This window comes from Podarcis muralis, chromosome 12 (assembly GCF_964188315.1).
Source record: "Podarcis muralis chromosome 12, rPodMur119.hap1.1, whole genome shotgun sequence".
Classification (NCBI taxonomy): Eukaryota; Metazoa; Chordata; class Lepidosauria; order Squamata; family Lacertidae; genus Podarcis; species Podarcis muralis.
Genome location: NC_135666.1, coordinates 28,056,990 through 28,069,003, shown reverse-complemented (window position 1 = coordinate 28,069,003; position 12,014 = coordinate 28,056,990). Strand labels below are relative to the sequence as shown.

Here is a 12,014-nt window from a genome sequence, read left to right as displayed (position 1 = left end):
ACATGCTGGTTTAATTTAGAAGCATAATGCTACAAAACAGTTTATAGTTAGAATACAGTAACACCCTATTTAAAAATAAATAAATTTAAGAGTATCCAATAAATTACCCTTATAGACAACTATTAAACTGACGAGTGGGGTGGAGGTTGATTGTGGGACATGGAAGGCTATAAGAAAAGAGACACATGGCAGAAGATTCCTTGCTCCCCAGTGAAGTGTAGTGTTGAGCTGTGAGGCTTACATAGAACACTGCAGTGAAAATGAATTTTAAAAATTATGTGCATGGTGCATACAGGACTGGAAATCATGCTTATGCAAGGAATGTGTTATGCACCTATGGTTGTGTTATGCAGCAATGTGGGGATTAACTAAGGAAGCTACTATACTGAGTTAAATCACTGGTTTATGAAGCTCAGTACTGTTTGCAATGATTGGCAATAAACTTCCAGGATTTCAAACAGGAGTCTTACCCAACCCTTCCCAGTGATGCAGAGGGATTGAAACAGGGATCTTGTGTAGCAAAGCAGATGCTCTACCAATGAGCTATGGCCCCCTCCCCCAAATGATGCCCCTAGACCTTGTAAGAACATGAAAATGGTCATGCTGGATCCATTCTACTCTATCTTGTTTAGTATTTAAAAGTCTAGTCTAGAATTTCAAAGCATTCCAGTGTCGTGGTTATGCGCAGGGACCTCTCCCTCCGAGCTGCAGCAATGTGAACACACCCACAACCACACCCCCACACCCACCCAAAGCTGGGCTTTCCCCAGAGCATCACCCAATGGAACATGTCAAGGAAATATCCCTGTGCATGTATGGAAGTGCTTTCTGCTTGCGCACAGAGGTGGATTCCAGCCTCTTGTTTCCTCTACCACTAGCCAAAGATGCCTCTGGGAGCTTATAAGCAACAACTGAAGGTTATAGTTGGCACGTCTGTTATCCAGTTAATTGCCTCCTCAAGGTGATTTTCCATAAATGAATTGCAAACATCATTTACCGAGTTAGGAACCTAGGTAGCTGCCTTATACCAAATCCATCAGTCAAGCATTGTCTACATGGAGAGGGGAAGCTGCCATGTATGCCATCTTGAACACCTTGGAGGAAATGTGAAATATAAAAGCAAAAATAAGTAAATAAAACCACTTGGTCCTTTTAACTAGAGATACCAAGGATTGAACTTGGGACCTTCCACATATGTAGTATATTCTCTACCACTAAACCATGGTGGTTCTCAGGGGTCAGAACTGTAGTTTCACAAATCTTTGGGGCATCAGTGGATCATTGTCGTTACACATCCAAAGCTCACTTTATGCCTTAACAAGCAGCATAATTTTGCAAGAGCATCAGTCTATTTTTTATGAGGTTGGGGTTTTTTCTTTGTTCAAATAAAACTATTGAAGTAGATTTTAATGTGTAATGTGGAGAGCTTGGATTATTATTCTATAAAGATTCAGTTTTTTTGCTGTACATTAATAACAAATTTAATATAATATCACCACCTCTGTCATTCAAAATGTTTATTTCTGCTTTTAAGAACTTGGCACAGTATAATTAGGGTTAGAGAATGTGATGTCATTCAGATGTTGTTGGACTCAACCTCTCACCAGCCATAACAATAATAATAACAATAGTATTTATATGCTGCCAATCTGACTGGATTGCCCCATTGGCAGTTGGAGTCCAACAGCTTATGGTGGCCAGAGTTTCCTCATCCTTGTCTTAGCTACTATTTTGTACTTGGCTCTGGATGATGGCCCTTCGGGTTCTACCACCACCAACATATCTCCCACAATGCTTCAAAAATGATACAAAAACTTTAGCACATTATTATTTTTTTGACATAATTGTAGGACATGCATTATGTCTTCTAGCCTCTGCAGCGAATAACATCTATGGCATTCTACAGCCACAGGACAGTTTTCCTACATGGGGAAATACTTTATGTATATATTGTAACATGAAAAAGTGCACATGGCTCTATTTGTTCTCATGTTGCAGCACCAAAACTCATTGTGCAATGTCACACGTTTTAAGTGCTGTTTTCCTGCATGGAACTTTATCTCTGTTTTTGCAGCTCTCCAAATAAGTTACATTAATTTATGGGTTCCGAAAATTATTTTGGGAGAATCAGAAATGTTTGTATCAGCAGTTCAGAGCCCATTTAAATGCAGAAATCCATGTTTATTCTTTTTTTATTCTTATTATTACATGGTGAAAAACAGCAGGCAAAATTTGCTTGCAAATTGGCACTTCAAGAAACAAATTTCTTTCCTTTCCCCTTGCATGAACAAGCTGGCCATGAAAGAGTTCCTATTCCTCAGAATAGGAATATAAAGACTACTTACCTGTTCCATTATTCACCTGGGAATAAAATATTTTCCAAATTGTATCCACATAATATTATGTTTTCCAATTTTATGCATGTTTATTTGAAAATATGCCTCATGGAGCTCATTGGGATTTACTCTTAAGTAAGTCTACAGGATTGTAACTATACAGCATGAGCCTATGCATGTTTACTCAGAAGAAAGTGCTACTGAGGGCATTAGGGCTTACTTCCAAATAAGTGTATATAATGGTATTGTTCTGTCTTTCTATGTCCCCCAGAATGGTAATTGTTGTGGTTACTATCAATATCATTAGAATACACTGGAGGCTGATTTATGGGGTGGATTATGTGCATCCGCAATAAAGAAAAAAATGAAATGCATTCATAGAGTTTCCACATACATTATTTCAGAAATCCTTACAGCAGCCATACATAGGTCAATATTAATTATCCCCATATTGCAGATTGGTAGAATCTGGGGCACCTAATGAGTTAATATCTGAGGTGAGATGTGAGTTGAGCCTGAAAGTCCCTGCTTCATAATAGCAAACTATTCTCACAGCAGCTATGACCATCAAATTAATACAAAAGGTACCAAATTAATACCAGTGATGATTATAATATATGCTAACCATGATAGCAACAACAATCTTTTTATTTTTTATGCATTTGTACCATATGGAGCACTCCGGAGCAGTAATCATAATAACTGTACAGCGCTGAGCACTTGGTAGCAATTATAATAAATGAATAGTAATATTTTCACATTTGTGCAGCACCAAGCTCCCACAAGCAATGACGATAATAATAATAAAGTTTGCATTTGTACAGCCCTGAGCACTGGGGACTAATAATACTAAAAGCAGCAATATTTGCATTGAAGCAGCAACAATAATATTTGTGCTGTACAAGGTACTTTGAAATAATAATAGTAATAATAATAATAATAAATAATGTAATATAAAAGTAATAGTAGTAGTAGTAGTAATAATAATAATAATAACAATAATAATAATAATTCTGTCAGTTGTACAGCAGTGAACACTCGGTAGTAATATTACTAATAATATAGCAGTAATCGCATAATCGCGCCTGTACAGCGCCGAGCACCAGGGAATAATAATGACAATAAATAACGTGGGTTTTTTTGCATTTGCGCAGCCCCGAGCACAGCGAGCAGCGCAAGCGTGTCGGGCTACCTCCGCCCGCGCTCCTCCCCGCGGCGGAGGGCTGCCTGCCTCCTCTTCCCCCCGGGCTGCCCCTGCCCCGGGGCGCCTGCTCCTGGCCGTTGCGCTGGCTGCTGCGACCCTTGCGGTATGTGACTGCTTTTGGCAGCGAGCACATGAAGGATTTCATTGAGTGTGAAGACAGAGAGCAGAGACAGAAAGCAGAAGGAGGCGGCCGCTGCCTTTGTAGTCGGGGAGGAATGCGGAAATGTTGAAGCACTATGTCAAACTTTTTTGAAACGGGGTCAAGTCACATTCAGCCAGCGTGGGAAACGGAGGGGGGAAAAAAGTGGAGGCGAGGTGGGGGGAAACTCTTCTACTCCTGCTGCTGCTGCTACTCCCAGACTGAGCACAGACTGAGCACAGGAGCAGAGAGAGAGAGAGAGAGAGAGAGAGAGAGAGAGAGAGAGAGAGAGAGAGAGAGAGAGAGAAGCGGCGGCAGGAAAAGAGTGGCAGCAGGCAGGCAGCGTGGAGAGCTGGTGTAAGAGCCCCGCACTCTCGGGAGACTGATCGCTGCAAGGCTTTGATCAGCCCCAGAATAGTTAGCACAAGCCTCTCTCTCCTTCTTCTCCCCCCCCCAAGGGAGGGGGGAGGAGGCGAGGTCCTCTGTGCATTAAGGTGCAGCCTGCCCTACCGCTTGCAGGAAGATGCGAACTCAGGGCAGAGGCAGAGCCCCAGAGGAGACGCTGCGACTACCTGTGTGGCCCCGCCACGGTGCCTGCTGAGACCTGAGCCTGCAACCTCAGCCACCATCACCATGTGAACGCTTCGAATCCGGTTCGGTGCCGCTGCTTGGACCCATCATTCTTATGAGATGCTGATTATTTAAGGAAAAACGAGGGGGAGGGAAACCTCTCCCCCATCTTTTCTTGTTTTCTTTTCTTATTCATTCTTTCACCCCCTCCCTTTTTCCTTTTTTTTTTTTTTTTTAAAGCTCAGCTCTCCTGGAGATCACTTTAGGTGGGAGTTTTCCTCTGAAGACCGAGGCAGTTCCAGAGCAATATCAGGTACTTTGGAAAGTGCCCATGTGCTCTCCTGTGTAGACCCTGTAACTTAATGCTCCACTAATTTTCTATTTGGGGGTGGGGGGTGGAGAGAAAAGTGGGTGGGAACAGGAATCTTTTCCTCTCCCCCCCCCGCCCCAAGATCTCGCTCTCCGCCTTTCAGACATTCCTTATTAATTTGCAGATTGTGCCGGATCGAGCCCACCCACCCATCCCGGAGAGGGGGGAAAAACTTATTCTGCCTTTCTCCCATTGCGTGCATGCTGTATAAGGGAGCTGCTTTGGGGTGGTCCTCGAGCACGTTTTCTATGAAATGCCACGAAGGGCGGGTGTGTGTGCGCGCATGCATGGATGTGGGTGGGTGAATGAGGACTCATGCGGGCATTCTGGAGAGTCTTGATCCTGGTCTGAGTATTTTGGGGGTGGGGGCTGCCCGCCCGCCTGCCCGGGGAGGCGTTGTTCTTGTGGAAATCGCTTACCACGCATACTCGGCCACCCCCACCCCTCCCGATTCCCCCAGTTAGTGGGGGGGGGGGGCGTTGCAGTACGAAATGTTCAGGGAAGAGGGGCTCGCCTGCCTTTGCCGTGCAATTGCAAAGCGGCCGGGCGAGCACGCAGGGCACCAGGCTCGCGCATGCATTCTTCATGTGACTTGGGAGGGGGGCAAGTTGCGATGTTAACCGAGCTCGAAAAGGAGCTCGGAGGGAGGAAAGTAACAACCCGCCGTCCCCCCCCCGGGATGTGCGTTTCTTATACGAGACCGGTAACTTTCCACTGCCAACCGGCCCGTTTGCAGCCTCCGGTAGCGGCTTCTCGCGCACCTCCCTTGCAGCCAGTCTTCTCCGGGGCTTGCGGGCTCCTTCGCCTCAGGCTGGCAGGCAGGCAGGCGCGGCGGTGTAGCCGCAGGCCCCGCCCCCTGGCGACCCCCCACACACAGCCCTCTCCCCGCGCGCCCCGCGTTCCCGACCTCACACAGACACGCAGGCAGAGGCCGCCTGGTCGGTTGGGGGCGACCTCCATCCCAGAGGCACCCAGCGGCCCCGCCCTCCCCCGGGCCGTTCTCTCTTTCTATTGGCTGACGAGGCGCTTCCCTCAGAGGATCCTCTTCTTCGCTCGCTCGGGGGCACGTGGAGCTTTTTCCCTTCCCCTCCCCACCGGCCGCCTCTGCAGTCGCCACTTTTCGCTTTGCTGGGCACGCGGCGCTATTCGTTTTGTCCACCTCAGGTTTTTTTATTTTATTTTATTTTTAAAAATGGTATATATATATCTATATATGTGTGTGTGTGTGCGTGTCAGAATGCCGGGACCTCAATTTCAAGCCCAGCAGGGCATGGTGTGAAGGTAAACGAGGCAGCAGCCAACCTTGCTTGGAAGCTAAAAGGGTGTCCTCGATAGGAGGTAGCATGGAAAGTTCCGTGGTGGGAGGAAAAGTGGGATATAAATGTAAATAAATAACTTGGGAATAACAGAGAGAGAGAGGCGTTTAACATGCACATGGGTCCCTGTGCCTCACTATAAAATAGCCACAATAGGCCAAAGGTTTATGGGATGGGTTGTCAAAATGTTACTGTTCAACAGGCTTTTTTCCCTTTCTTTGGCATTCCCATCTGAAAATGGCGCAGGTGGTCATAGCAGTTACTTCCATAAATTGGAGGGGGAGGGATAATGTAAGCAGCCACTGTGATCTGCCTTTGCTAGATGGTACCTTGTTCACATGGCTGGACTTATTTCTCTGGGCAGTTACTAACTAGTTAGCTGGCCTCTATAATGCCTGAACTGGCTCAAGGAAGGCATAATGTGAAGTGTACACCTACCATTTCAAATTTAAGCTCTACTGCTGACAGTACTCAGTTATTCGATGTTTCTGGCATATGCTCTAAAAATAATTTTCATATCTAAGTCTTGAGTTGGGGTTTTTTTGTTTGTTTTTTGTTTCTTGCACGTGTGATGCAGATGTAAAATGTACTTTGGCAAGAATGTGCATTCAGGTTGAAAAAGGCTTCTGTTTTGCATCCACCTTAGAAACATGGATGCATTTAGACAAATAGCAAAATATAGGCTCAAAGGTGCTTTTACACATGCCGCATGTGAGATTGCTCTAAGGCTGCCATAGAGCAGTTACTCTAGAATAACTGTTGTCATTGTTACTCAGATGTTTCCGAAGCTCGGGTAATAGAACTCAGCCAGAGGTCGGACATATGCGCGCGCACACAGTTACATGGTCTTCGAATGTCATATAACTCGTATGTTACTAAAAATGAAATTACATGCACATGTGAAATGCAAGAAAACTATTTTCACAGAGGACCATAGCTCAGTGGTAGTGCACATGCTTTTCATGTGGAAAGTCCCAGATTCAATCTCTGGCGTCTCAAGTTTTAAAAAGAGGTAGCAGGTGATGGGAAAGACTTCTGCTTGAGACTCTGGAAAGCTGCTGCCTGCCAAAGTAGACAATATTGGGCTAGTTGGACAAGTATTTTGACCTGGCATAAGGCAGCTTCATATCTCCCAAACAGAAGTGATAATGTAGGGCTAAAATAATATGTCAAAATAAGAACTATATCACACAATTGAAGGTTTTAAAAAACAATGTCAAATAATTGCATTTCAGAACAGAAATATGGTGTCTATAGTTACCACAGTCTTAATTTTGTATTGATCTGTTCTGGTTACCTGTGAAGACTAAAATTAGCATGCCATCCTCTTTACCACTATTTAAGCATTCTAAAGACCAGTTTTCAGAATAATAACAGTTTTGTTCCCAACACAATTTAAATCATGCTTGACTTCACTGCCAAGATGATGAGGAAGACAATTTATTTAATGTATGAATTGCTTCGCAAAGCAATTTACAACATAATGGAAATATATATGAAACAGATACATATATAAAAAGTTAAAAAAATTGCATGTATGAAATCACACATACACACACATACATACATTTTAAAACAACAGAACATACATAAAATCAATTCAGTACAGGTACCAACTAGGATAAATATATCAGTTATTTCAATAAACGCATTTATGTTGTGTGCTGGTTCTCATCCATGTGTGAGAATTGGTGAGTAAATGTAAATATGATTTTTCTAAATAAATCCAACCTGAATGTGATTGTTTTAGTTTGGATAAAAAGTTGGTGAAAGTGATTAGTAATTTTCTACTAAGTGAGCTTTTGAAATATAGAGAATATAGAGTATGCCTTCTTATGCAGTCACTAACAGGTAAATGACTTATAGATGAGGTATTAGCCATGCTCCAGACATAACTGATACTACTCATCAATATTGTACTGGGAAGAGAGAAGGAAAATGTTGAAGCAAACACCTAAACATCCGGGTATTTTATGGTAATCGTTCTGTCTTGCTAAGTGTTTTTGTTCACATTGATCTTTATGTCTATGAGTAGACAGCAATTGGTAGTTGTTACTTATCTCTTGTCTTTCTCAAGAGATGAATGGTCCGCTGAATGGTCACAGCCATTTGGGTATAAGACTTTCAGACACTGACACCACTAACGTTATCACAAACATTCGTAAGCAAAATATTGTGAGCACCAGAAAAAAACCAATGTCGTTTCTCCGGAGATAATAGTTATCCCTACCACAAACCAATATGTGAACAAGTCTAAAATGTGGGCACTGATAAGTGGCAACTGCCGTGCTGTTAGTGCAATGGGAGAACTACCCAATAATCTGGTTCATTCAGCTGAGTTCTCTCATGAGCCTATATGTCCATTCTGCAACATGTTAAACCGCTGTTACATACATTCTGTGCCTTACTGGAGTTCTATAAGGAGTCCTGAACTGCTGGTTACTTAAGGCTCTATAACACACCATGATAAGATATAAATATCCATCTTTATGTGTTCTCTACTCATTTCACGATGCGTAGCATCTGCCTAGTTCTTAGAACTGTTTGCATCTTCATCTAGCTTCATATCAATTAACATTGTTGTAGTTCTAGTAGGTGTCAACGGCTACTAGCCATGATGGCTATGTTCTGCATCCTCTGTCAGAGGCATCTTGCCTCTCAATACCAGTTGCTGAGAATGGAAGGTGGGCTGAGTGCTATTGCACTCATGTCTTATTTACAGGCTTCCCACAGGCATCTGATGGGCCATTTTGAGAACAGAAAGCTGGACTAGATGAGCCATTGGCTTGTCTAGTAGGCTCATCTTATGTTCTTATTCTTAACCTTCCTTCACTTCACCAAGTTCCCTTTCATCTCATGGTACAGATGGATGCTTCATACAATTCGCAAAATGCTCTTAGCATGGCCTTGTGAAAATTTAACATATGCCTCACCCTGTTCTGGAATATATTTTGAAAAAGTAGTTGAACTGGACATGGCGAGTTCCTCTTCTATGTTTCTGTCCCTCCCCAGTTTGTGACACTTGTAGCCCAATTCTATGCATGTTCACTCAGAAGCATCCCACTGTTTACATTAGGGTTAATTCTTAGATAAGAATATGTAGAATCACAGTTCTAGTTTTTCTCTTCCCCTTCTAGCACACTGATGACATCTCTATAGAACAAGGCATGACAGTGCATGTCCACATTATAAACTTGATCATTCTTATTTCCAAGAATTCTGGGAATTTTAGTTCAGTGAAGTTAGTGGAAGCCTAAAGACCTGTAACCAAAATCCTCAGACGCTCATAAAATTACAATTCCCAGAATTGTTTTTGGTAGAACATGTGGCATTTACGCAGTAGGTGTCTACATACAACAAATGGAGGGTGGCAGGAGCTCCATATCATCAAAATTGGAAGGAATAATGAAACATCTATTCTGTTGATTAAAATAGAAGTGCTGTGAATTCACTTGAAGCTAAAATCAGGACAGAGATATTTCTATGATATAAATTTGAGTGTTTTACCTAAAGTTCCAAAGAAGACACACTTGATTTTAACTTGATCCTCCTAATCAACTAAAATGTGCCATTTAGCTATTGGATAAGCTGCTGTGATGTCATGGACTCTTCATAAACCTTTGAATTGTTTAATAAGTTGTTAGCAACCAAGTGCTGTCAGTTGAGCTTAAAATATGGGAAATGAAAGCCTACATTGGGGGGAAGGAAGACCACATCCATTACATGGAGGCAGGATCTTTTGGCAACTCATGGGTGCTAGGAGGGGAAGGTGAAAGGTGGGAAGGAAACAAAATGAGAAGAGAACCAATGATAGAAGAAGGCAAAAAGTTAGAGAGAGCCCAGAAGGTAGGGTAGACTAGATGGAGGATGTAGAAGGTTGAGGGAAGGAGAAACTTGTGTGAAATACAGACTTGCGAAGTTGTACAATACTTAAAAAGAAAGCTGTGTATTTTAGCACAAATGACAAAGGCAAGCAGATCTGCGAGGAAGGCTGTATGGAGAAAAGAGTGAAAACAAGATTAGAGGAAAAGTAGCTGAAGGACAAGGGACACACCAGTTAGTAGATCCAGAAGCAGAGAATTCTGGTAGGGAGGTGAAAGGCAGGGCCAGTGTTGGGAAAAACCAGGGGGAAAGCTTACCCAGGGTCTTCGAGGCTGGTGGGTTCTAAGAGTCCAGGAGCAAAACAGGAGAGGCAGATATACACTTGATGAAAAAAACTCAGCTGCATAACCCAAGAACATTGGAAAAGTAATGCTAAAGTCTTGCTGTATATATTTTTCTAAGTTGTGGTTTTATTGCCAACCTTCATTAGTTTTGTCTAATTTGTCTTCCAAAACTGACTGCTTTGATTTCTGTTTTTTAATTTATTTGTAAAATGTTGGCCATTGTAACCTGTTGCCAACAGTCTGAGAATTGCTACATTAAAAATGAATGCAAATAATTGTTTTTCAAAATGGCTCCTTCATGATAAGATTAAGATTGGCTGTTATGAATAATATTTGATACTTGGTTATGCTTTGGTTAATCATTAGTATTTGAAAATAAAGGAAAGTTGTGATCTGTATGTAGGCAAATTTGTTGCTATTCATTACTTGAAAGATGGGTTTGCTGTAGCTAGTCATAATTAAGCATTGATCTTGCATAACAACTCTTAAATTAAGAGATTAGAGACTTGGCCTGCTGTTGCTACAGCTTTGCTGGATTACTTTGGTCAAGCAAAGTGACCTCTTGGTTTTCATTTTTCCTTCTTAATCTTAATTTGGTTGAGGGACGAGAAAGAACAGAAATCTATCTATCTGTACTACTATCTGGCTTCCATAATTTTATCATATTTTTTCATTTAGAAATGATCCAGTCCTCCTCCAAATATGCATTAACAAGTTTTGAAATGTATTTGTATAAAAAAATATACCACTTAATATATATAAAAATCTCTGAGTGGTTTACATAAAAAAATTATTATTTTTTAGATGAATCCAGAGGAGGATCCAAAAAGGATTACTGAATGTTTATCATAATAGGGCAAGATACAGCATTAAAAGTCTTGCAGGCTGCAGTGGGAATGTTAAACGCTCTGCCATGATTAAATTTCTCCCACTTAAAGCAGTAAGATTTAACTGTGCTTAACGTTGCTTGGATTGTGCTCCATTTTTAGCCACAAATGATAAAATTAACAAAATATTATATTCAGTTTCAATCCAATAAATGGAACTACAGCGGTTATATATTACCTAATCTGAAAGAGCATAATACTAATGTAAAACTCAGGCTTTACTGGTACAGGCTTTTGTGAGATGGCTGTACCAGTAAATGGGATGAGGGGTTGTATCAGCAATGAAAAATCAATTGCATGATTCAGAAAATGAAACTTTATATCCGCCTAGTTAATAATGCATGTTCAGAATTTAAGCACTCATGGTCATTGTGAGCCATGTGTCCTAAAGATTTTGTCAAGTACTGCCAGCTGTGCAAGCAGTTGCTGAAATGGTCTCAGACTAAATCTAAGCCCAGCTCCTTTCTATTTAGTCTGAGTACATGTTGGTGGATCTGGACACTTGTCATGCATGTTATACCGACTTGCTGATTAGATTACATGGGTCTACCCTTGAAGATGTTTCAGAAACTTTAGCTGGCATGAGGCACTAGGCAGCTACCAATTTGTTTCTTAGTCCAATTTAAGGTGACGGTTTTGCCCTGTAAAGCCCTAAAACAGTATTCTGATTATCCCAGGAAGTGTCTTATTCCGTGTGTTGTCCCTTGAGAATTGAAACCTGCAGATGAAGCCATCCAGGTTCTGTCCATTCTGGATGGTAGGTTGTATTTCACAAGAAACAGGTTTGTTTTCTTTTTTTCTGTAGTGACCCTGGACCTGAATTCCAAGAGGTCTCTCTCTTTGTTTGTTAAAGGCTAGGTGGACTTTTTAAATTTTTTATTTCATCAAACCTTTGGGGTTTTAAGGGTACAGCTTGTGCCATTGTTTTTCCTGGTGTATTAAATATATTTTTGTATATTTATTGCTGATTTGTGTTTGTGACTTGGCTTGGATGTAGCAGGAAACCCACATTTTGGTTTCAACTTT

The 12,014-nt window shown here is 41.8% G+C and overlaps 1 protein-coding gene across 3 annotated transcripts in view; it reads left to right on the top strand.

Annotated features, from left to right (window-relative positions):
* Positions 1-3,664: 3,664 nt before the first annotated feature.
* The window catches only part of CDK6 (cyclin dependent kinase 6), a 98,019-nt gene continuing 89,669 nt past the window's right edge, over positions 3,665-12,014 (top strand). Inside the window, exon 1 of one of the 3 annotated variants that reach the window (XM_028751320.2) lies at positions 3,665-4,562. The gene's annotated coding sequence lies outside the window, so the exon portion shown is untranslated. Of the gene's footprint in view, positions 4,563-5,756; positions 5,901-11,751; positions 11,771-12,014 lie in introns of those variants that run through there. The other 2 variants (XM_028751322.2, XM_077936937.1) reach the window with 2 other exon arrangements.